The sequence below is a fragment of the Hylobates moloch genome, unplaced genomic scaffold (genome assembly GCF_009828535.3).
Source record: "Hylobates moloch isolate HMO894 unplaced genomic scaffold, HMol_V3 SCAFFOLD_10, whole genome shotgun sequence".
Lineage (NCBI taxonomy): Eukaryota > Metazoa > Chordata > Mammalia > Primates > Hylobatidae > Hylobates > Hylobates moloch.
The window spans coordinates 42,185,917-42,212,188 of NW_026652285.1; the positions used below are offsets into that span (position 1 = coordinate 42,185,917).

Sequence of the window (26,272 nt, forward strand, 5' to 3'; positions counted from 1 at the left end):
ATAGGAGAGGAAGTATTTTGGCACCGATGAAGGGCATCACTCTATTATCAAGTGACTCTTGCTCATGATTCATTGCCGAAGAATGTGGACAGCCAAACAGCCTCACCTGTAAACGCATTTAATTTCTGAAAGTCTTTCGGAAGAATGCCAACTGGATGAGTTGTTTTTTTTTTTTTTTTTTTTTTTTTTAATATGAAGCTTGTATTGGTCTGTAAAATAGGCTTTAACAAGGATTTTCGTAGGAACAGGAAGCCTTGAGGTAGAAAACAAGTATCCCTGCTTTGACCTAGAGAGATGCATGCTCATGGCAGGCAAATGAATCAAGGAGAAGAGAAAATACTGTTTCAGTAGACTCTAGTGATGTGTGTGTTCACACCATTTATGAGAAATCCTAAGCTTTCAATTAGTAACTTGTACTTTAGTCATTTCAAATCAGCACAGATATTTGTTTAGTGCCTCTGCCAGAGGGTTAAAGTTAAATCAGGTTTTTTAACCTGAAAAACATAATGTAGCTTTCCTTAACCATTTACACACCGTTGTGTATTGCAGACCATAGTCAGATACATTTTGTTATAATGAATGTTTATTTTACTTTTTAGCTCAATTAGAATATCAGTGGTTATGGTTTCTATTTTATTTCTCTTCCTACAGTTACTGTATGGGGGTGCAGTAACAGCAGTGGTGGTGAAAGTAAATTTCTTTTCTTTTTCTTTTTTTGAGACGGAGTCTCGCTCTGTTGCCCAGGCTGGATGGAGTGCAGTGGCGCAATCTTGGCTCACTGCAAGCTCCACCTCCCGGGTTCATGCCATTCAGCCTCCCGAGTAGCTGGGACTACAGGCGCCCGCCACCACACCTGGCTAATTTTTTGTATTTTTAGTAGAGATGGGGTTTCACTGTGTTAGCCAGGATGGTCTCGATCTCCTGACCTTGTGATCCACCCGCCTTGGCCTCCCAAGTGCTGGGATTAGAGGTGTGAGCCACCGTGCCCAGCTGAAAGTGAATCTCTTAATGGATCTTCCATGAATCAAATATTTGTGTTTTAGGAAGTTAGGCTGACCAAAAGATTTCAAATCATACCTTTAATCATGGCAAAGATCTTATGTCACATTCTTGAGTGCACACGTTCACTAAATTTTACCTATGTGTGTATGTGAACATGGACTTCAGAATTAATTAGTGTGGTAATTATTATTTCTATTGTAGACTTTAATCGGCCATATTAAATATATGCATTATGTTCACAGAGAAAACATGGTGGTGTCATCTTTGGAAACTTTATAGTATGCCCTAAATTATAGATACCCTATATAACTATGGTACTAAACACACGAGTTAGTGACAAGTCAGGCATTTGGAGGGAATGTTTGTAACCCATGGTGGGAGAGAGTTATTAGCATAGTTATTCTTACTGGTAGATAACAGTTATGACTGTAATGAAGAGAATGTGACTAAAATCCAGTTATGCCTTTGCCATCGTATTAAAAGCTTTGATGAAGATGTGAGAACATTGCAGATACTTTGGATTTTGTCACTTGAGTTGAAGGTAAATAGAGAAAACAGTACTTTATAGTCATCAGTAGGAATTAATGAACTCTTCCAGGACATGTAGCTTCAAGGACCTTCTAGGTTCTTCTGAGGGGGAAATAATGTTCCACTTGGAGCCGTTTTTTCCATTTGTTGAGAGTCATTTGTTTTCAGAGTATTGAAGGAAGTGTTCCGAGTTCTAGGTTGTGTTTCTTTGATGCCTTATAAAGCCGAGCACACCTGAGACCCTGGGTGGAGCTCTGTAATAGGAACAGGAGGAGTAAGTAATGTAGGTTTCCAGAGACAATCATTCCGCTCTCAGTCCTTGGAAGACGGTTCCTAGGTGTATATGGCAAAGCAGATGGAATTATTTGAGGGAATTAATTAGCAAAACTAAACATTTCTGTTTTTGAAAGGAATGAATCATTTGGAAGGAACTTCCTGGTGAGCTCAGTTTTAGCAGCCTGGTTTCTCCCTTACCCTTCTGCAGTCTGGCTGAATCAATTGTGTTCTTGCCTGTGATTGGTGAGGATGCACATGCTAGTATTTATTCTAGCCCTTATCACTTCCCATCAGCCCTGAGCCCTTCCCTGGTCTGAGTCATCTTGGTAACCCCAGAAGCTAACAGAGCACCAAACACATCCACTAAACATTGGACTGACTTGATTTGGGGCAGGCTTGTTGTATAAGCTAGTAGGAATAAGAGACTAATTGAGAAATTAGGACAGTGGATTCCTGACATTTATATAGTGAGTAGATGATCGTTTGTTAGAATTGCGAATTTCATCCAGAAAATTTTGTCCAAAAAAAATTATAGAATTTCATCCAGACCATTTTTGTAACGGCGTGGAAGCAGCATTAGCTGCACCACTGATTAGCTGGGTGGCTTTTGCTGTCTTGTGACTCTAGTTTTCAATTTCTTTATTTTTTTATTTTTATTTTTATTTTTTTTGAGATGGAGTCTAGCCCTGTCACCGAGGCTGGAGTGCAGTGGCCCAATCTCAGCCCACTGCAACGTGTGCCTCCCAGGTTCAAGTGATTCTCCTGCCTCAGCCTCCCAAGTAGCTGGGATTACAGGCATGTGCCACCACGCCCTGCTAATTTTTTGTATCTTTAGTAGAGACGGGGTTTCACCATGTTGGCCAGGCTGGTCTCGAACTCCTGACCTCGTGATCCGCCTGCCTTGGCCTCCCGAAGTGCTGGGATTACAGGCATGAGCCACCGCGCCTGGCCTAGTTCTCAGTTTCTTTATCAGAAAATGAGTAGTTACAGTTGATCATCTCAAAGTCTTTTGTGCTTAAGATTCTGAGGGTTTTGAAGTCTGAGTATAAAGCCTAGAGAACATTCTAAATTATTTCTATTGGTTCTTATCATCTTAAAATGTTTTTGTGCTCCTTAAACTACGTTTGTGTTTTCCCTTTCTTTCTTTCTTTCTCTTTCTTTCTTTCTCTCTCTCTCTTTCTTTCTTCTTTTTTTTTTTTTTCTAGAGATCCAGTGGATTCTCTCTGAAAAGCATTTTTTAAAAAGACAAACAGAGCCCAAGAGTGGCTGGTAGTTGTTTTGCTCATGAAGTGATGGAAAGATCTATTATTCAGTTGCAGCTTAAATTATGTACCAGCACCACGTGTGCTGGATTCTCTTCCTTACTTTGCAGGCTAAGCCAGCAACTGCAACCATCTTGCAGAGCTTCTTGAGAATCCTTCTTCCTCTTCCTCTTCCTCTTCCTCTCCACCCCCCATGGACTTCTCCCCCGGCCTCATTGCCTGTGACACACGCTTGCAAGGAGGGGCAGGCCTGCAGCTGGGAGCCCTTTCTGATTTTGTTCTTCACAAATGTGTTGAAGATGAGCCTACTGGTCACTACTGCAAAAAACCACATTGTTCACTGGTGTAAAATCACTGCTGTCATCTGAGTTTCAGCATAACTTCAGGCATGTTGGAGTTTTTCAACATCACCTCAGGCAGAGCACTTTGCCTTCCTTGGGCTGGTCTGTTTAGTGTCTGGGTGAGTTTTAAGAGGGGAGAGAGATTGTGGCATCTTAGACGCTCACTGAAATTTTCCAGAAATGGAACTGGATACATTTGTGCGTTTCCTTCTGGTGTTATTGTTAAAGCCTAAAAACAAGGGCAAGTGGCAACACATTGAAATGAAGAGGCCCCAAGTTTGCAACACATTGAAAGGAAGAGGCCCCAAGTTCATTTTGAGCCTAAATTGAATTTTAATCAAAGGTCTGGGAGAAATATTTAGTCTACTTATACTATTTAAGTGCACAATTTGGCAGATGACTTTGGGCAGTGAAGGATCTGGAAGAGGCAGAAAAGGTAGACTCAATTTGCCAGACTTAGAGCTGAAAAAATTTGCCTGGTATGTTTCCATGAAGAAAATTTTCCTGTAGAAGCAGTGGCATGACCTCTGTTACAAGTCTGCATATTGATAATGAAGATTTTTCTGTGTTATCAATTTCATTGAATTTATATATATGTATATACATATACACACACACAAATCTCAAGTAGAGTGCTTGATGAATTTCTTTTTTTTTTTTTTTTTTGAGATGGAGTTTCATTCTTGTTGCCCAGGCTGAAGTGCAGTGGTGCCATCTCAGCTCACCACAACCTGTGCCCTCTGGGTTCAAGCAATTCTCCGGCCTCAGCCTCCGGAGTAGCTGGGACTACAGGCGCGCACCACCATGCCCGGCTAATTTTGTATTTTTTTTTTTTTTTTTTAGTAGAGACAAAGTTTCTCCATGTTGGTCAGGCTGGTCTTGAACTCCTGATCTCTGGTGATCCACCTGCCTCAGCCTCCCAAAGTGCTGGAATTACAGGCGTGAGCCACTGTGCCTGGCCAGTGAATTTTATTTATTGTGGTAAAGTACATATAACATTAAGTATACCATTTTAACCATTTTAAAGTATAAAATTCAATGGCATTTAATACACTCACAGTATTTTGTAAACACCATCATCACTCTAGTTCCAGAGGTAGATGAATTTTTACATGAATGTATTCACCTGCATGATTACCACCTAGATTAAAAACTAGAATTTTCCATCGCTCTGGAAAGTTCTCTCTTGCCACTTTTCCAATGATTACCACACCTACCTAAAAGGGAACTTCTCTTCTGACTTCTCTCACCGTGGAACGCTTTTGCTTGAACTTGGGAGAGGACCCATATATAAATAAAATCAACATTTTATGTCTGTCATCTTTCACTCAGCCTAACCTCTGTGAAAATTCATCCATATTTGTTGCGTGAGATTCAGTAGTTCTTTTTTGCCGCTGAGTCGTATTCCATTTATATGCATCTGTCACATTTGGCTTATCTCTTCTGTTGATAGGTATTTGGGTTATTTTCAGTGTTTTTGCTATTATGAATAAAGCTGCCATGAAAAGCACCTACACATTGCCTTGTGGACATGTGCACCCGTTTCTCTTGTGTGAATTCCTAGGACCATAGGTTAGGGATTTTTTTAAAAGCTTATTTTAAATTAAAAAAATATTTTTTGAGACAGTCTCACTCTGTCACCCAGGCTGGAGTGCAGTGGCGTGATCTCAGCTCATTGCGACCTGTGCCTCCCAGGTTCAAGTGATTCTCCTGTCTCAGCCTCCCAAGTAGCTGGGATTACAGGCATGCGCCACTACACCTAGCTAGTTTTTGTATTTTTAGTAAAGACAGGTTTCTCTTCAACTCCTGAGTTCAAGCAGTCTGCCCACCTTGGCTTCCCAAAATGCTAGGATTATAAGCGTGAGCCACCACACCCAGCCAGGTTACGGATGTTTAACATTGATTCTTTACCTCTGAAGTCAGATAAACCTGGGTGTGAATTCTTTTGAACTGCCACTTGCTTGCTTGACCTTGAGCAATTTACCTTTTTCTCGTGTTCGGTTTTCTCAGCTGTAAAATGGGCCTACCCTATCAGTCATGGTTCAATCAAGAAGACATGTCATTCTAGCTATTTCAAGGAGAAGGGGATTCAATACAGAGTATTAATTGCCTTCAGAACAAAGAAAAGGCGAGATGCGCAAAAAATGGAAGACCACCGCTGGCTTTCTGATTTGCCGCAAAAAAAGTTAGAAAGCTGCTGCCACCCAGAGCAGACCCAGAAGGTCTTGACCTTCCACCTTCTCAGCCTCTCCAGCCTTGAGGCTGGTGAAAGGGCAGGGAATCTGGACATGCTGTAAAGCTCACGTCTGAGGAATCCAACTTTTGCCTGCTACTGCTGCTGTCTGTAGGAAGAAGAAAAACAAACGGCTTCTGCTTTCCTTCATCCTTCCAGATCTCAAACACGTGTACCTTGCTGGTAGAACCCTGTTGGCAAGAGAGTTGGGGGATCTCTGGTAGAAACAGAAACTCAGTGCCAGCAAAGAAGAAATGGCATAGATGCCACCTGGGGTTGCTTTGAGGTGCTCAGTAAATGGCAGTGGTTATAATTTATTATTTTCATCATTATTCCTCAAGAACTGCTGCTGCAGTTCAGACTGATTTCTCTCTCTCTCCCCCTTTTTTTTTTCTTGAGATGGGCTTGCTCTGTCACCCAGGCTGGAGTGCAGTGGTGCCGTCACAGCTCACTGCAGCCTTGACTTCCCTGGCTCAAGTGATCCTCTCACCTCAGCCTCCCGATTAGCTGGAACCACGGGCATGCGCCACCACACCTGGCTATTTTTTAAATCTTTTGTAGAGATGAGGTCTGTCTATGTTGCCCAGGCGGGCCTTGAACTCCTGGGCTCAAGCGATCCTCCTACCTCGGCTTCCCGAAGTGCTAGGATTATAGGCGTGAGTCACCATGCTTGGGCACCAGACTGATTTCTTTTTTTTTTTTTTTTGAGACAGAGTCTTGCTCTGTTGCCCAGGCTGGAATGCAGTGGCACAATCTCAGCTCACTGCAACCTCTGCCTCCCGGGTTCAAGTGATTCTCTTGCCTCAGCCTCCCGAGTAGCTAGGATTACAGGCGGGTGCCACCATGCCTAGCTAATTTTTGTATTTTTAGTAGAGGCAGGGTTTCACCATGTTGGCCAGGCTGGTCTCGAACTCCTGACCTCAGGTGATCCGCCCGCCTTGGCCTCCCAAAGTGCTGGGATTATAGGCGTGAGCCACCGTGTCTGGCCCAGACTGATTTCTATAATGCATGTTCATTCTTTTCACTTTATAGTCACATGGATGCCACTGTAAGAGCTCCCTGCCACATAAGGTGTTGTTTTTCTGGAAGGGCCTCTCAGATTCTGCATCTATTGCTCTGTGATTTTAGGTACTTTTCTAAAGGTATAAGCTTGAGAAATTAGTTTTCAAGCCTGTAATTAATGTAGAGCTGAAAGGTGACTTAATTCTAAGAGCTGCTGCTTTAATGTATAATTTTATAGAACCTAATGAGTGTTTTCAAAGTCATTCCACTTTATTATTAATAAAATAAAAGGTAATATATAAATCTGGCCGATAGATGGGGTTACTTTTTTCCCTGTCTTTAACTTCCTTTGTCTTTTGATAAATGAGATGGAAGATTTTTATCATATTTTGTACCTCAAATCTCTCGCGGAGGGAACACTGTAGTCTACCAAAACAGTTGGCAGAAGTGTCTGTCCTATTGTGAGCTTATTTTATGAAACATGAGCTATAATGTAGTGCTTTTTTTTTTTTTTTTTTTTGAGACAGAGTCTCTCTCACACCCGGCTAATTTTTTGTATTTTTTAGTAGAGATGGGGTTTCACCGTGTTAGCCAGGATGGTCTCGATCTCCTGACCTCATGAGCCGCCTGCCTTGGCCTCCCAAAGTGCTGGGATTACAGGCGTGAGCTGCTGCACCTGGCCAATGTAGTGCTTTTAAGACATTTAAAAATCTTGGATCAATGTTGGCAACAGCCTGTCTGTAATGATGTCACACGTGGAAAGAACCGAGTTTTTCTTAACTTTAGAATGTGAATTTTTTCCTCCTTCAAATACTTTTTCCTATAACCCAAATCGTTTTACTTTCCAGGGACCCTACTATTACTGCCCTAAGGTAATTTGCTAGAAACGGAGTGGTCAAGATGTATTGATTAACGTTTTAGGCTTACTTCTGTAGTACTACTTCTGAAGGCTCCTTGCAGAGAAATTTGAAGTGATAAGGAAAGCAAATATTCAAAGTGGAAAGATAAGTATAACCAGTGACTATTTCAGCCACTGGTTTAGCAGTTCAAGTGAGCTGGCTGTTTGTAAATCTTGCTTAGTAAATGAATGTGCTAGAAATATATTGACAGAATTTGGTTTTATCTCTTTTTCTCCAGACTTTTAGTCGGCCAGGGCTAACAATGGATGTCCAAACAGTTTACAGTGGCTGATATACAATGCACAAAGGGCTTCACTGTTTGGAGACTAGAAAATAGAGCCAGAGGGGAGCTTCTTATGGGCATTGACCTAATTCACTCCTTTTGGCAAAAATTCTTGGTTTTAAATCAATATACATATTTCTGACCCAAATATCTATAAATATTTCAGCTAGTAGTGTTACAGCTGGAGGAAGGGACCGGTGGTGTTGCTTTGTGTATTTTTATAAAGTACAGCCTTTATTTTGATTTGACAGTATTCTTTAGAAATAAATTGTCAAGTGAACTAATATTCCACAAAAGTTAGGGAAAGTTAAGAGAGGCAGCTGAAATTCCATCAGTTTCCTCCTTAGTCCCTGGAACCTCCCCACAATCAGGAATTTGTTAGTCACCTGGTTTTTAAAGATAAATTTCTCTGTGGGCGTTTCTGCTGAGAAATGTGGGGAAACAGGACTGAGCTAAAAATAAAATTAGTTCAGGCATTGCTAAACTTCTAAGTATCATGTTTGTGATGTACTTTTTCAGGAAACATAAATTGGCAATGTTTTTGCTCCTTTTTGTTACCACAGAAAGAATATTTGCAGTCAGCATGCACAGCCTGAAAGAATATCTCTCGCCTATTAATAGAACAGAAGGAACATACACTTGTCTGTGTGGGGGAAAAACATCTCATTTGGCTTAGTAGTAAGCTCCAAGTAACAATTGCATTGTTGTTCTGAATTGTCTTTGAGTGTGATTGGATGATTAAATATAAATGTTGACCTGATTGGATTATATCACAGCAATGAACTGTCCTGAATAAACAGCTGTAACATACCACTCCAGACGGTTACCAGACTTAGTAAGCTGGCTTTATATTTAAGTGTTGTAGAAACTGGGATGCTGTCATTTCTGTTTCTCTGTCTCTTTCGTCTGTTCCAATTTGAGATATACTGACTATGTTAGTGTAGTCTGCTACATGGATAGTCCTTTATCTTTCAGCAACATAAGCAACATAAGCTTTTTGATTGAGATGAGCGTAATCAAAAGGAATGCTGGGAAACAGTGAACTGTAAAAAATGTCCTCAATTAGATACAGGCTTCAGTGCACATGTTTATCCTTTCAGAAGATCAGTGTGTTTTCAGTGAGGGTCTAAACCCACTGGCCTGGATTCCACCTCTTGTTGTATGGGTGGTCAGTTTTAACATTAGGGAGTGTTGATTGTGAGCTCTTGAGAGCAGGGCTGGTTCTTTGCATTCCTAGGTAGGCATGATGTAGAGTAGTTGCTCAGTAAATAGGGGAAGGTGAAAGGAAGAGAAGGGAGAGAAGGTGAGTCTCAAAAGACTGGAATGTGATAAGCACACGTTTATCACACTGGGTGTGTATTCTCTCCCCTTTCTTAGAGTATTCCTTGCCTCCTGAAAAAAGCACTTTGCAGGAAATATGGAGATCTTTTGAACCTGTGACTTTGTATTATTGGACTGAGAAGTCCAAAATATGCATTAGTGGAGCTTATAGAACTGCTCTGAGAATGTGTTCTTGAGTTCTACAAATATTATGGGGTGTGTTGGGGGCTGGCTCACTCCAGCTCAGTTCCCATGTGTGAAGTGGAACTTCTGATCTGTTGAATGCCTAACCATGACAGAGCCCAGGAGACAAAGTGAGGTGTGGTTTGCTTTGCTGTAAGACCATGTTTGGTTAGCTTTTCTGTAGCAAAGCTGGGGAAGGAGATCACAGGGCTGATGTAGTGGTAGGCCCTTGGTGTAGATCTCACTGACTTTTCCCAATCAACTAGGGGTAAATGTTAACCCTATTTTATAGGTGGGAAACAGAGGCTCAGAAACATTAAGTAAATTGCCCAGTGTCACACGGCTTGTGTGACAGGGAGGGGATTTGAGCCAAGGTCCATTTGACTAATTTGAAACCTGTAGATTCTGTCAATTCCACCAGTCTCTGCTTTTTAGAATCGCAGTGGCAAGAAAATAGGAGAAGCTCAAGGCCCTGTGTTCATTATTAGGAGTTTAAACATCATCGCTGAAAGTGCATAGAAATATTTGTATCCCCAGAGAATCTTGAGTAAAAGTAACATATCAATGTTGTCAAGAGATGTCTTCATTCATCAGAGACTTCTGTGTGTTCATTACTGTATGAGACCCCAAAGACTCCAAGTTGCCTCTAAGAACAGCCTTACAGGGAGATATTAAGCGATTATGTATACAGCTAGCTAAAACCACAACTTTATTATAGAAATAGTAAGAATACGTCTTATCATGTGAGAGTATTCTTTCTTCAAGTCCATAGCCTCTAGTTAGAAATGACTGTGTTGTCCCATCAACCCCTTCACTCAAAAACTATTATCAATATCATGAAAAACTTATGGTTACAAACTCCTGGGTTATAGAATTGGAAGGAACAACTTAGATATGCTGTGTTTGGGAGCTTGCCTTGAGGATTGGAATTCCCACTGCAAGTTTCCTTGGGGTCAAAGTACATCTCCTAAAACATCAAATACCTCCAAGAGGTTTTAGGCTATCAGACAGCCACACTTTAGTGTGGAGTAGACTAGTCAGCTTTCTTCTACTATCTAACTGACACCAAACACATTGTTAAAGAGATAATTTTGATTGGGGATGAAGATAGGGAATTCTGAAGCCAGAACATTCTGGTGATGGAGCAGATACTGTTGAGATGTTGGCCTCGGGACAGGGTGGAGGAGGAGGACACTGATAACCAGAGCAACCAGCCCAAGGGGTAGAAAGACCTAGGAAGTCCCAAGTACAAATTTTGCTTCTTTCCTGTTTCTCCACTGAACCCTGGGAAGGGTGCTTATTTCTCTTCCTCAGTGTCTTTCCCCAGGACCCAGAATTGATAGGTTAGTTGAGTTTCTGTGGGCAGTCTAAGGATGTGTTACTATTTAAAATGTTAGTAACATTTTCAGATTCACTGAGATTCTTGCTGAGTGTGGTGGCATATGCCTGTGGTCCCAACTACTTGGAGACTGAGGCAGGCAGGAGGATCGCTTGAGCCCAGGAGTTGGAGGCTGCAGTGAGTTCTGATTGCTCCTGAGAATAGGAATAGCCACTGCAGTCCAGCCTGGCCACCACAGTGGAGACTCCACCTTTTTTTTTTTTAAAGTTTTAAAAAGTTAAAAAAAAAAGACAAAGAAAAAGGCAAGTTGACAAATGGTGGATATATGATTCTGACCACATTCTAAATTGGACTTGATGGTGGGCAAGGGAAACTTCCAGTACTTATCGCCTCTTTAAAAAACTTCTCCTGGGGCTGGGCGCGGTGGCTCACGCTTGTAATCCCAGCACTTTGGGAGGCCGAGGCGGGCGGATCACGAGGTCAGGAGATCGAGACCACGGTGAAACCCTGTCTCTACTAAAAATACAAAAAAATTAGCCGGGCGTGGTGGCGGGCGCCTGTAGTCCCAGCTACTTGGAGAGGCTGAGGCAGGAGAATGGCGTGAACCCGGGAGGCGGAGCTTGCAGTGAGCCGAGATCGCGCCACTGCACTCCAGCCTGGGCGACAGAGCGAGACTCAAAAAACTTCTCCTGGGCCGGGCGTGGTGGCTCATGCCTGTAATCCCACCGCTTTGGGAGGCCGAGGCGGGCGGATCACCAGGTCAGGAGATTGAGACCTTACTGGCTAACACGGTGAAACTCCGTCTCTACTAAAAATACAAAAAGAAATTAGCCGGGTGTGGTGGCAGGCACCTGTAGTCCCAGTTACTCGGGAGGCTGAGGCAGGAGAATGGCGTGAACCCGGTAGGTGGAGTTTGCAGTGAGCCGAGATGGTGCCACTGCACTCCAGCCTGGGCAACAGAGCGAGACTCTGTCTCAAAAAAAACACAAAAAACAAAACAAAACAAAAAAACAAACTTCTCCTGTAGCAATTTGCCTTGAGTTGTGGGTGCCACCTCCCTCACTGTCTTTTTCTGAGGGTACATAAATAAATTGCATCCTAGCTTGAGATCAGGAGCCATGGTTTTTACTTCTCTGTGTCCAACACAATTCTTCTACACAGTGTCTTGCCCAATACATGTGTTGATAATACTGACAAACATAGTTAATCTTCTTCTTTGAAGATTATCTGAAGCAAGATTTTGACCTTAGGTCAGCTTCCCCTGCAGTATGTGATTGGAAACTGTGAACAAGTTCAGATTTTAGTTTAGGTAAAAATATAACCAGAGAATTTGCTACCAAGCATAGTTGACTTTGAGCTGACCTAACTTTTGGATTATGTACTCACTAAGAACTTATCTCTTATTAATTAAACAAATACAAGGAAATAAATAACCCAATAAAAACACTCAAAACAAGTTTATCCCCAAATAGTGTACTTGATGCTAAGGACAGACCTAAAGTTTGTTGAGGATAGAAATGAAAAATGAGGCAAAAGAAACCAGGAATTGAGATGTGTGTGTGCCTGTACCCGCACCCGTGTGAGCCCCTGGCAGGTAAGGACCCATGGCCCCTGCACATCAGTCTTCTGTTACTAACTTTTGCATAAATTGAGTCTGGTGGTTAGCAAGCTACATACAGCCGGCTGCCTGTTTGTTGTTTTTTTCTGCCTGCTAGCTAAGAACTGTTCTTGCATTTTAAATAGTTATATAAGTATCTATATGATCTCCTTGATTTTGCCTCTTGTAGTGGAAAGGCTAAAATATTTATTGTCAGGCCCTTTGATAAAATGTTTCCTGGCCTGCCTCAGACCTCCCGGAAGCTGGGTGTTGGCTTGATTTGTCTCCTGTTCTGCAATTTGGAAATAGTCGATCAGGATGCTGACTTGTGGGAAGATGCTGGCTGCATGAGACGCCCCTGTCTGCAGTCACTCATAGCTTGGAAGAGCAAAAAGGAAAAAGGGTTGGATTTGAGCACTGACAGGCAGGTTTGCTTCTGGTTTCAATGTAGTAAGGTGACCTGATAACAAGGGCCACTTGAGAAGTTGCAAATGCAGATTTCCTCCGTGTTAGGTGGTGATCAATAAAAGCATACTTTGTTTTTAGGATGTAGAAAGGCTATAAAACGGAAATGTCTTTCTATCATCAAACATTTCTGTGTTTTTGATGTTTCGGATGTTCCTATTTCTCTGGATTGTAGGATTTCAACTTTGCAACGTGTACTGTTGTGTTTCTGACTTGTTGACTATTTCAGTTCCAAACAGTTCGCTATTTCCTGTCAGAGGAAACTTCAGAGTAACAATAAAGTGCTGGTGAAGGTTCAAAGGCTTGGAGAAATGAAAAGCAGTGGAGAAATTTTGTGAGGTTCCTTTGGCTTAGAAGGTTCAGAAAGGCTTTGAGCGAGTAAATGTATGTATCAGTCACTGTTACTCCAGGTCCATTAGCTGTTTCCAAACCTTTCTGTGTCCTAAAAACCAACATCATTTTGAGGGTGGGGATTGTGTTCTATGTTGACAGGTCTTTGTTTTCAAAGTTTGATGTACAATAGAGACTAAATGTTCAATGACTGAATGCAGTTCATTTTTATTTTATTTAATTTTTTTTGAGACAGAATCTCACTCTGTTGACCAGGCTGGAGTGCAGTGGCATGATACCAGCTCATTGCAACCTCTACCTCCCAGGTTCAAGCGATTTTTTTGCCTCAGTCTCCTGACTACCTGGGATTATAGGCACGTGCCACCACGCCTGACTAATTTTTGTATTTTTAGTAGAGACAGGGTTTTGCCTTGTTGGCCAGGCTGGTCTCAAACTCCTAACCTCAGTGATCCACCCGCCTCTGTCTCCGAAAGTGCTGGGATTACAGGCGTGAGCCACCATGCCCAGCCGTATGTTTTAAATCTTATATTAAGCTTATACCACTGTTGATTGCCCTTGCTACAGTGGGGCTTATATTAATATTAGAAACACCCCTCATTTGACTGGTACTTTACAGTTTATAGCAACCTCTACATAAAGTTGGGCATGGTGGCACATGCCTGTAATTCCAGCTGCTTGGGAGGCTGAGGCAGGAGGATTGCTCCAGCCCAGAAGTTTGAGACCAGCCTGGGCAACATAGCAAGAACTTATATCAAAAAAAGAAAAAAAAACTTTCCTATTAAATTGTCACTTGATCCTCACCAAGAACCCTGTGAGATGAGTGTTGCTCACCGGATGCTCAGAGAACCTAGAGATCATACAGCTGGCTAGTGCATACCAGGAACTTGAACTACTTATAAACTGGAGCAGCCGGAGAAAGCTTGGTGTGTTTGACATTGTCTGTCTCTTGGTCTCCAGGCCCCAAGAGGAAGCAAAAGCCTAATTCATCTTGGCAAATGCTGTAGAAGTTCTCGCTTGGATTTTCTTTTAGTAGACAGTTTTTGGTGGTGGTTTGTTGCTGTCCTTCAGATAAACATTTCTTGATAGTGCAGTTTCTTCCTTCAATATGTTCTTATTCTGGTGTGTACATCCGTTTCTCAGAGTGTTTAGTAAACATTTCTGTTGCATACCCTAATGCCAGTTTCTTACCTACTCCTCAGTAATGTGCTGCAGCAGTGGCTTTGGGACCTGGTGTAGACATTATGGGTTGCTTTATTCATTCCTCATGGTGACAAGGGGATCTTGATTGGTGCCAAGTCCTTGGATGGCTCCCTTGGCCTCAGTGACTCTGAGAGAGCCATCACTGCAGGTGTGATCAGTGCCAGGGTCTTCCTTTCTTCCTTCTCTCTCACTTTTTTTTTTTTTGAGATGAGTTCTCACTCTGTCACCCAGGCTAGTGTCCAGTGGCACAGTCTCAGCTCACTTGAGCCTCCTGGGCTCAAGCTGTCCTCCCACGTCAATCTCCTGAGTAGCTGGCACTACAGGCGTGCGCCACCACGTCTGGCTAATTTTTGTATTTTTAGTAGAGACAGGGTTTCACCATGTTGCCCAGGCTAGTCTTGAACTCTTAAGCTCAGACGATTCACCCACCTTGGCCTCCCAAAGTGCTGAGATTACAGGCATGAGCCACCGTGCCTGGCTTTTAGTGTAATTTTTAAAGTCTATTTCTAATTTCATCTAAATTATGTTTTGAAATTTTCAATTCGTAGGGAACAGGCAGTCTCTCCCTTTTTATTTCTGCATTGCTGCACCACCTAGTGGATAATACATCTTTTACCAGGCAGTGGCCTTTGATGATTTCCTATAACTACAAATTCTACAAAAAGGAAAATTGGGTGCCTTTTTATGCAAATCACATATAATTTCTGCCAGTAATTTTTGTTTCTAGGCAAGTACGGACTTTTTGAGAGGAGCTTAATAACGTTTCAGAATTAAAAAAAAATGTCAGCCCATATCTGAAGTTTCCCATGACACCAATAAAGGATAATGATGCAGACTGTCAGTTTCACTCAGTTTATATGATAATGGCATACAAGATAGAAGAATGAGGTCTTTTTCTAAGTTTAGAAACAAGGCTATTTCAAACACCTGAACTTTTTTTTTTATAACTTGCTTCAATTTCATCTGCTCTGTTATTAAGTCAAAAGAATTAGGAAGACTTGTTGATTTGCATTTTCATTATTTTTAGTAGCTTGGCTTTGGCTCCACATTTGATACAGGAAACCTCACCTTTCCCCTCCCTGTCTCTTGTCTTTGCTGCCCCCTGCCTGGATGGAGTATGTTCCAGTATGACGGAGCAATTGTTTGTTTTTGTCTGTTGATTTCCATTAGGTGCAGTGGGCATTGGTCGTTGTGCTAAGTATACCATGCAAGAACACATTCAGTTACCACGTTTATGGTATTTTAAATATGTAACATACTTATGCAATTGAAACCATAAATTGTAAGATTTTTAGTCTTGTCCATAGATTAATGGTTTAAAATAAAATTATTGTGTCTCTTACTGGCAGCTAGTTAAAACAGTATTTTCAAAGTTATCAGTTTACTAAGTTTTGTCATGTGCCTCTATAAGGAATTCACAGTCTTCCTCTGCGCACCCACAGCCTTTTTATTTTCCCTCCCAGGAAAAACTTTAGAGATTACCAAAACGATTCTTAAAGTATAAAAATGAATTTCACTGTTTCTGAAAATAAGTACTATTTTTTTCTTAATACCTGGCATTCTGCTCATGGTTGCAGCACTGTAAATTGCTAAAAGTTATAGGTCATTACACATGAAGAGGCTTAAAAATGCCCTTTGATCCATAGTTAACTACAAAATATGGAGGGGGAGCTATATGCACACAGTGTCTGCCATAGCATTAGTTATAGTAGCAAAAAATCGGAAATGGCTTAAATGACTGCTAGGGGTATGGTTAATTATATAGTAAATGTGGCTATTTACAAATTTAAATTAACTTACATTAAACATTGCATTCTTCAGTTGCAGTAGCCACATTTCACATGTTCAGTAGCCACATGTGGCTAGTGGTTACTGTGTTGGACAGCACAGCTATAGAACGTTGTCACCATGGTAGAAACTTCTGTTGGAGAGTAGTGCTAGACAGGTGGTTCTCGAACGTTTCCCCCCCCCCGCCCTCCGTCACCTCCCTGATGGGAGGTGCTTCTCAAACGTTAATGTGCATATTAATCACATAGGGGCTCTAGTTAGAATGCATATTTTTATCAGTAGGTCCAAGTTAGGGCTTGAGATTCTGTATTTTTAACAGGCTCCCAGGGGTTGGCTATGTAATACCCAAAGGGTGGAGTTCTTGCATTTATTCTCCAATTCTAATAGGAAAGGCATGTGTTTGAAGCTCAGGACTCCGTATGTAGGCTCACTGGCTTTATGGGATTAACCAGGCGCATTGCTAGGTGGTACTAATGTGTCCCTCTTTTCTGTGGGAACCATCCTCTGATGGTGCCCCAGGTCTGGGAGGGAACAGTTGACCTTGTGCGTTTCCTATGGGGCCAACCTTGATGGTGACATTTAGCTGAGCAGCTCTAATAATTGTTTTTTCAACTTGCCTTTTGACAAAGCCGTTTATAATCATCTTTGTCTTGGTGCCTATTGTGGGGGTGGTGGTTTGTATGTATGTTTGTTTTTTTAAAGTGAAGGTATGTTTTAGTGTTATATGAGCTTAGTCAGGTTTAAAATCATAGGGTAGACAGGGCTGTGCCTGTGTTGCCAAATTAGCACCTTCCTTTTGGCTTATTAATGGCTTCTTTGTAATTACAAATAAGAATGATCTGTTTATAGCTTAGCTTAGTGTATCAGAACTAGGAACATAGAGGTCTTAAATGTAACTATCAGCTGATTTTTTTTTGCCTCATTATCTTATGAAAATTGGACTCATGCAAATTTGTCTTAAAATTGTGACCAGGCACCTGTTAGCTGTGGGGCCTTGCCATGGGCAAGTTCCTTGAGATCTCACGCCTTCTATTTTTGTATGTGAAAGAAGCAGGAGTAGGGTTAGGGCATAGGGTTTTTGGAGGATTAATAGGCAATAGCCATAATAGCATGGTGTCTGGCATATTGTTAACATCCAATCAGTGATGATATGTTTCAGGCCCCCCCTTTTCCATGGTGTTCACAAAGGCATAGGCATTAGGGAGCTTGTGCATATACACCAAAGCTGACTGTTCAAACAGCCAGAAATAAAATCCGACCCGGCTCCCTTCCTGCACCCTCTTTTTACCAATTCACTGCAGAAGAGTTATTGAGCTGTGTCGACTGGACTCAGGCCAGTGGCATGGAAATAGCTGTCATGCTTGTGAAGATGTTCTGAGTTGTCAGAGTGATTGAATCCATGATTGGTCTGGTGCCCAAGCACCAACAATCATGTTTTTGTTTGTGTGTTTGTTTGTTTTTTAAGAGACAGGGCCTCACTCTGTCACCCAGGCTAGAGTGCAGTGGTGCCATCATAGCTCACTGCAGTCTCAAACTCCTGGGCTCAAGCAGTGCTCTCTCCACGGCCTCCCAATGTGCTGGGATTACAGGCATGAGCCACTGAGCCAAGCTGGGATTTCTTTTGGTTTGAAGGCCAGTGATCAGTCACTAGTAGGTTTTGGAAGGCACAATAGGTGTATAGTGGAGAGGCAGGGTTCTTCAGTGGAAAGGATATAAGCTTTCTAGCCACACCAGCCTGAGTTAGAATCTGTCCTCTGCCACTTTTTACTTGTATGACCTCAACCAACTTACTTTACTTGTGACTTCAGTGTCCTTTCTGTAAAATGAGTCCATTAATAATGATATTGATAATAGCTAAAATTGAGCATGTACTATGTGCCAGGCATTACCTTGATTTCTCTACATGTGTTGTCTGATTAAATCCTCACAACAACCTTAGAGAGGTGGGTCTTATTACTGCTACTGCCTCTGCTTTACAGATGGAGGAAACTGAGGCAAGGAGAAATTAAGTAACTTGCCCAAGGTAAAGGGTGGAGCATGGATTTGAATCCACACTTTCTGACTACAGACTCTACGATGTGATCTTTTTTTTTTAAACAGCTTTATTGAGATATAATTCATATACCATACAATAAAAGTATGCAACCAGTGGCTTTTAGTACTGTATATTCACAGAGTTGTGCGGCCATCACCACAATTCATTTTAGAACATTTTCTTCATCCCAAAAGGAAACTGTGTACCCATTAGCAGTCACTCCTCATTTTCCCCGAACTCCCGTAGTCTTAGGGAACCAGTAATCTTTCAGCCTGTTTGGATTTGCCCCTCCTTGACATTTCACATAAATTTGTCATTTTATGTCACATAATTTGTCATTTTATATCTGACTTCTTTTGCTTGTTATACACACACACACACACACACACACACACACACACATGTTTTCTGGAGGCAGAGTCTCACTCTATTGCCCAGGCTGGAGTGCAGTGGCGCAATCTGGGTTCACTGCAGCCTCCGCCTCCCCAGTTCAAGTGATTCTCCTGCTTCAGCCTCCCCAGTAGCTGGGATTACAGGTGCTACCACACCTGGCTAATTTTTTGTATTTTTAGTAGAGATGGAGTTTCACCATGTTGGCCAGGCTGGTCTTGAACTCCTGAACTCAAGTGATCCCCCTGCCTCAACCTCCCATAGTGCTGGGATTACAGGTGTGAGCCACCACGCCTGGCCCTGCTTATATTATTTTTAAGGATCATCCATGTTGTAGCATGTGTAGATACTTTGGTCCACCTTATTGTTGAGTAACAGTTCCTTGTATGGATATACCACATTTCGTTTATCCAGTCATCAGTTGATGGACATTTGGGCTGTTTCCACTTGTTTGCTATTTTAAATAATACTGTTATGAACATTTGTATACAAGTTGTTGTGTACACATGTATTTTCAATTTTCTTGGGTTCTGTGATGTACTTGTTGGTTTTGTTTTTCTTTTTTTCTACCATGTGTTCATAATGCTCTTCCGAGGGGAAGAAAACAGACTTTTCTTACTTGGGAGTGGTCAGCTTATTTGCTGCTACAATGTTAATGATGGAAAACCCTTATCAAGAATACTTATCCTGTGACGGGTACTGAGCAGTGCTCTTCATGAGATTTACTTTATTCAGTTCTCACAATTCTAATAGGGTAGGGATCTTGACCTCATTTTGCAGATGAGGCAGCCAAGCCTTACCGAGTGAACTGTTCCAGATCACAGAGCTTGGAGAGTGTGTAGGGGACTGAGCTTAGATCCAGGTGTGTGTGACGGCCTCCAGAACTCCTGCCACTGTGTTATGTCTACCTCCAGTCTACCTCCCACTGGAAGGTTTACCAGCCTGGATTTTACAGAGTGCTTTCATGGGGTTTGCCTGGTTTCATCCTGTGAAATGGGTGATGATGTCATCGTTTGATGAAGCGGCAGTGGAATTGAGTGAGCGCCCAAGCTCATGGGTGAATTGAGGTGCAGACTTGGATGGAGGTCTGTTTTTGGAGTTTAAGTTTATTGCTGTTTGCATTTCAACACAACTGCTTTGAAAGCTACAGGTTGCCTCAGGCACCCTATCATCCATTCCCAGTTCTTTTTTTTTGAGACTGAATTTTGCTCTGTCACCCAGGCTGGAGTGCAGTGGCACGATCTCAGCTCACTGCAGCCTCTGCATCCCAGGTTCAAGCGATTCTCTTGGCTCAGCCTCCCAAGTAGCTGGGACTACAGGCACGTGCCACTACACCCAGCAAATTTTTGTATTTTCAGTAGAGATGAGGTTTCACCATGTTGGCCAGGCTGGTCTTGATCTCCTGACCTCAGGTGATCTGCCCGCCTCAGCCTCCCAAAGTGCTGGGATTACAGGCGTGAGCCACCACGCCCGGCCACCTTTCTCAATTCTTTATTATTTACTTAAATGCACGCTAAAAAATTTACCTTAGGTAAATAAAGGACAATGTGGTTAAAAAACACAACTCAGTAAATCTGGTACTCTTCAGTAATAGGTCTGGGATCTAGTTGTGTTAATTCTGGTGACCTATCACAAACCCCTCTCTAAGCTTATTTATGTAGCTTTTTGCCTTTAAACTTGGTCATAACCAAGCTGTGTCCATTGTGAAGTGTGTGCCGTGAGCACATTGCATACACTAGATTTAATCATCCACTGCTGGCACTTAGTGCATTGTGAAGGGAGGGTAAGGAGCTGGTGAAATCACATCTGAAACTGAAATACTTGCGGAATAAACGATGAAAGGGTTTTATTTATAAAACAAACACTATATAAGGGATTGTTGGATTAGGTGACGACTAGTTTATTGCTACCAGGAGGGGTTTAAGTTTGAATAGACCACAGGTAAGTGCCCTGAAGCCAAAAGGACTTGGTTCATAATGTTAAAAATTATTCATTTTTGGAAGAACAAGAGTTGAACTCATTTGCTGCCTTCTCTGGGAAAAAGCATTTCCTGTTTTGTTATTAGACAGCGGTTTCAAAGTTTTGTCCAGTGAGCAGAATTTTGACTAAATTCTTCACAATAGTTAAAAATAAGACCAATTTCCTGGGGGCAGGTGGGGAGCTATAAAAGTCCTATTTTCATCTGGAGGTAGGTTTACCTACCAGCCTAGGCCAGCTAGCTGTTTCTTTACGCTGTCCCTTTCTAAGGATTTGAGTTGGTTTGTAAAATGACATAGCAGACACAACATAATACCAGAGGGGGCTGAACGTGGTGGCTCACATCTGTAATCTCAGCACTTTGGGAAGCCAAGGCAGGAGGAGTCTCAGGAGTTCAAGACCAGCCTGGGCAACATAGCGAGACCTTGTCTCTACTAAAATAAAAAAAAAAAAAATTAGCAAGGTGTGGTGGCATGTGCCTTTAAGTCCAGCTACTCCGGGGCTGAGGCAGGAGGACCGCTTGAGCCCAGGAGGTTGAGGCTTCAGTGAGCCCTGTTTGTGCCACTGCACTCCAGCATGGGTGACAGAACAAGATCCTGTCTCAAACACACACACACACACACACACACACACACACACCCACCCACCCCAGAGGGAAGTATCACGCAGAAAACCGTTGGCCCATTTATTGGATGGTGTCCTCCCGAAGTTTCACATCCGCTGTTTGGAGCCTGCTGAGAACCTGGCTGATTTCATTTAGTGCTCCCTCTGTCTTACTTTGTCTTTCCTTCCTTTCTTTCCTTTCTCCCTCCTTTCCTTCTTTCCAGCTATCCGGTAACATGTATCAAGGGCTCAGCATGTGGAAAGCACACATCACATTGTTCATGGAGACGAGGGTCTGGAGTCAGGCAGCAGCTCCGATCCCATCTCTGACAGTGCTGGGCTGTGTACGCTCTCTGGCCTCAGCTTCCCTATTTGTAAAATGGGCATGGTGGTGCTAACTCACAGGGTTGTGGGCATTCAGGGAAAAATTGTATATTTAGTACTTGGTGTGGTGCCCTGCCAAATGTTAATGACTTCCTTCCTCTCCAGTTTTCACACTCATCTTGTCTCCCATTTCTGAGGTGAATATGCATTTTAAGGCTCCTAAGCCACAGATTAAGCTGTTTTGACATGTCTGTCCCTGCTGAGAATGTGAAATCCTGTGTGTGTTATTAAATAAACAGTTTACTGCCCGGCCGCACTGAGTACTCGCAATGTCTTGAACACACCTTGCAGGTTACCCCTTCTAGCTCTGAACGGGCTGTTCCCTCTATGCAGAACGCCCACCCACCTGACCAGTCAGTCATCCTTCAGCGTGGAGCTGTGGGAGAGGGAGCCTCCCTGTGGTTGGGACATACCTCCCTCCACCCCAGGCCTCTCATCCCCAGTTAACAACCTGCCTGTGCCATCAATTTCACTGTTTTGTGGTTTTTTACACTTTTTTTTCTAGAGACAGAATCTCACTGTATTGCCAAGGCTGGAGTGCGGTGGCATGATCATAGCTCACTGTAGCCTCCAACTCCTGTGCTCAAGTGATCCTCCTGCCTCAGTCTCCTGAGCAGCTAGGACTATAGGCACATGCCACTGCACCTGGCTAGATTTTAACATTTCTTTTTGTAGAGATAGGATCTTGCTTTGTTGCCCAGCCCAGTCTTGAACTCCTGGGTTCAACTGATGCTCCCACTTCAGCCTCTTAAAGTGCTGGGATTACAGGCTTGAGCCACCATGGGGGCTGGCCTCACTTCACATTTTATGTAGTTGCTATCACCCCATCACTCACCCTGCTCCAGCCCACGTCACCTTTTTTCTTTCCTAAATGTACTAAGCTTGTTTCCCACCCCAGGGCCTTTGCATTTGCTGTTCCCGCAGCAATCTGGAGAGCTGTTCAGATTTTCCTAGGATTAATTCTTCCCAGTCTCCCATCCCATGGCACTTATTACTACCTGAGATGATGATACATATTGACTCTTGTCTGCTTCCTCTGCTAAAATCCTCCCTGTGAGGAAACAACTTTGGCACATATCCCCTGGCAGCATCTGACATGGTGTAAGTACTCAGGGAGTATATGTCGAATGAATGAGCCTCTTGGTTGGCTCTTTTACTTGCACTGAATTGTGATTGCTTGTTTACACATCCCACCTCCCCACTAGGCTGTGTGACTTCCTTAGCATCAGGACTTGGGGTGATTTGTCTTTCTGTCCACAGGGCCAGGTGCATGGTTGCTCTTGGGTCTGTGAGTATGGAAGCGAGGAATCTTTGAGAAGGCACATCCTTAAACCCATAAGCTCTTCTCATGGAGGTAGCTGTCCACCACAAAATGTCCTTCTGATGCCAGTGGTAGAACAAGTACTGGTTGGAGCAGGCTGCAGTTCTTCTTACGTTCTGATGGCCATCCTGTACTGTCCCCTCCCCTTTTTCTTTGTCAGGTCTTTGCCCTGTGCTGTTCTTTGGACCCTGAACAAACCTCTCTCCCCACCCCCCAATCCTGCCCTTTCCTTCAGACCTCATCTTGGTGTCCCTGGCTCATGGGAACCCTCCCTGGCCAACCTGCCTTGATCAGACGCTGCCTCCTGCAAAGCTTCCTGAGGGCAGTGCTTTCTTTGTTTTGCTTTTCATTTGTTCCTCAGAGCACATTGCACTTGGTCGACATTTGTTGAATGAATGAGTAAAGAATTAGTGATGGCATATTTGCATACCCATGTTCATGGCAGCATTTTTCACTATAGCCAAGAGGTGAAAGTAACCCGAGTGTCTGTTGACAGATGAGTGGATAAACAAAATATGTCATATACATACAATGGAATATTATTCAGCCTTAGAAAGGGAGGAAATTCTGACATACGCCACCACATAGACGAACCTTGAGGACATTATGCTATGTGAAGTAAGCCAGTCACAGGAAGACAAATCCTGTGTGAGTCCACTTGTATGATATGTCTAATGTAGTCAAATTCATAGAATCACAAAACAGAATGGTGGTTGCCAGGAGCTGAGGGGAGAGGGAAATGGGGAGTTGTTTGATAGGCAAGAGTCTCAGTTTTGCAAGGTGAAGAGTTCTTAAGTTCAGTATATTCTGAAGTGTGAATATACTACTGTCTTAGTCAATTTCTACTCCTGTAACTGGGAAATTTATAAAAAACAGAAATTTATTTGCCCACAGTTTTGGCTGGGAAGTTGAAGATCAAGGCAACAGCAGATTTGGCATCTGGTGAGGGCAGCTCTCTCCTTCCAAGATGGTGCCTTGTTGCCATATCCTCACATGACATAAGAGGTGGAAAAGCAGGGGGGTTTAGGTAGGTCCCTCCAGCCCTTTTGTAAGAGCACAAATCCCATTCATGAGGTTGGAGCCCTCTTAATCACCTCCTAAAAGCTCCACCCCTTAACACTTATTGCATTGGGTCTTAGGTTCTAGCATATGAATTTTGGTGGGACACATACATTCAAACCTTAGCAGGTGCTACATTGTATATCCTCAAAAAATGAGAGGTTAGCAGTGCCGACCCTCACACAGTCAAAAATCCATGTATAACTTTTGACTCCCCAAAAACTTAACTAATAGCCTGCTGTTTACCAGAAACCTTACCATAACATAAACAGTCAATTAACACATTTTATATGCTGTATGTATTATATACTGTTTTCTCACAATAAAGTAAGCTAGGGAAGAGAAAATATATTTATTACTCACTAAGTGGAAGTGGATAGTCCTAAAGGACTTTATCCTGATTGTCTTCATGTTGAGTAGGCTGAGGAAGACGACGGTTTGGTCCTGCTGTGCCCAGGCGGCAGAGGCAGAAGAGGTGGAGGAGGTGAAGGGGAGGCAGGCACACTCTGTATAACTTTTATTGAAAAAAACCCATGGATAAGTGGACCAGGGCAGTTCAAACCTTGCTGTTCAAGGGTCAACTGTACTTAGAAATGGTTAAGATAATAAATTTTAGGTTATATATTTTTCAACACAATTAAAAATAAAGAATTACTGCTGCTAGAAACTGTGACCTCTGGAAATCACTGTAGAAGAATCTGGAATTTTTAAATTCTAGGACACCTCTGACTTCTGGGTAGTATGCATGAACTTAAGGGAACGAAGTATTTATTTCCGCATGAGGGTAAGCTCAGGTGTTTTCCTTAGGACTGTCAGGGTGAAGGAGTGGGCTGGCCTGAACCCTTCCCGAGTTGCCTGGGTTCTCAGGCTCCTCTGCACCTGGGGCTAGTGAGCCAGCCCATGGGCCGAACCTGGCTGGTATGTACAGAGCCTGCACATGTCTACATAGCCTAGGTTGAGGTTTGGACACTTGCTTAGATTCCAAGGTCCTCCTTTGTACCCATTTATTTATATAATAAATAATAATTTATTATTATTTTTTTTTTGAGATGGAGTTTCACTCTTGTTGCCTAGGCTGGAGTGCAATGGTGGGATCTTGGCTCACTGCAGGGTTCAAGTGATTCTCCTGCCTCTGAGTAGCTGGGATTACAGGCACCTGCCAACACGCCTGGATTTTTTTGTGTGTGTTTTTAGTAGAGACAAGGTTCCAACATGTTGGCCAGGCTGGTCTTGAACTCCTGGCCTCAGGTGATCCTCCCACCTCAGCCTCCCAAAGTGCTGGGATTATAGGCATGAACCACTGTGCTCAGCCTGGATATAATTTTTTTTTGAGACAGGGTCTCACTCTATGGCCCAGGCTGGAATGCAGTGGCCTGATCTCAGGTCACTGCAACCTCCGCCTCCTGGGCTGAGGTGATCCTCCTACCTCAGCCTCCCAAGTAGCTGGGACTACAGGTGTGCACCACCATGCCCAGCTAATTTTTCTATTTTTAGTAGAGATGGGGTTTCGCCATGTTGGCCAGGCTGGTCTCGAACTTCTGGGCTCAAGCGATCTGTCCATCTCGGCCTCCCAAAGTGCTACGATTACAGGCGTGAGTGACTGCGTCTGGCAAAGTGTAGGATTTGAAATGTAAACTTTTATTCACTTTTGATCTCATTTAACTGTCATAACATGAGGAACTCAACTGAGAACTGACTCTCATAGACTCTTAGGGAAGGACACACACTTTTCCCAGTGCCTGTCCAGCACCAGCACGAGTGCTTTGTAGAGATTGCCTCATTTCTTGCCGGCATTGCCCTTCTGAAGTGTAGATGGTTTTATCGCCACTGTTTAAAGAAGGGTATAGTTTATCCAACACCCCACAGCCAAGTGACAGGACAAGGATCTCACTCCAGATCTTGTGACTTTAAAAATCACTTTCTTGGCTCTGCTTCGCCTTGTTTCCTAGATGGTGGCCGTCTCATGGTCTAGATTTATATACGTCTCAGCCTCAAATCAAATGGCACACTTTGCATTTGCAAGCTGTTTGGCCCAGCCCATTGAAGTATAACATACACTATGGTAGGAAGAATTGGCCAGAGGCTCCCCAAGACCAGGCTTCTGAAATCCTAACCCCAGCTCCCAAGCCCCAGGCATCCCATAAAATCTTTGCTAGATGTTCAGAAACTTAAAATTTGCTTCTCCACCCCTCCCTTCTCCCCAAGTGGTAAAGACAAAGAAACAGACGGCAGGGCTCTTTGTTATTCTTTTATCTGCTGAGTTTACAAAAATGTTAGATAGTGGAACTTTGCTGAGCAAGCGTTCTGTCCCTGAGTTGTCTCTGAGCAGCACCAAATGACCGAGTCTTATCTTCCCCTTGTTATCTCCAAGGATGTAAAACATTTTCTTTTCATGCCTTTTAATTTCTATGTAACATTAGCCATTCAGTTGACC

The 26,272-nt window shown here is 42.9% G+C and overlaps 1 protein-coding gene across 3 annotated transcripts in view; it reads left to right on the forward strand.

Annotated features, from left to right (window-relative positions):
• The window catches only part of TJP2 (tight junction protein 2), a 106,969-nt gene that overhangs the window by 27,691 nt on the left and 53,006 nt on the right, over positions 1-26,272 (forward strand). The gene's annotated exons all lie outside the window — the stretch shown is intronic.